Genomic DNA, 302 nt, shown 5'->3' on the forward strand with positions numbered 1-302 from the left:
CATAGAGAGAGGAAACAGTGAAAATTTATTATTCTTTTTTTTTCTTATTCCTTTTTAATTACTGATAGGAAGCAGAGACTCATGAGACTCCTACTGGGCTCAACATCACTGAGGAAATTGTAGGTAGTTTAACGACAAGCACCACATCAAGGAGGAATGCAGAAGATGTTACAGCTTTCATCAGTCTCTCTTCGGGGCAAGTTGAGGAACCCCGTGACCGGCTGGAAGGGGCTGTGATCACCATTGCAGAGACAGTGGAGCAGCAGTCAGGAGTAGGTAAGCAGTTGATGGCAGATGGGGAC

The 302-nt window shown here is 45.0% G+C and overlaps 1 protein-coding gene across 1 annotated transcript in view; it reads left to right on the forward strand.

The window, feature by feature from the left end:
- LOC119591385 (zinc finger protein 286A-like) overlaps positions 1 to 302 on the forward strand; it is a gene marked incomplete in the record, with an annotated part of 57,791 nt that overhangs the window by 7,295 nt on the left and 50,194 nt on the right. Inside the window, 1 exon segment of the mRNA XM_037940125.1 lies at positions 67 to 276.

This window comes from Penaeus monodon, chromosome 28 (assembly GCF_015228065.2).
Source record: "Penaeus monodon isolate SGIC_2016 chromosome 28, NSTDA_Pmon_1, whole genome shotgun sequence".
Classification (NCBI taxonomy): Eukaryota; Metazoa; Arthropoda; class Malacostraca; order Decapoda; family Penaeidae; genus Penaeus; species Penaeus monodon.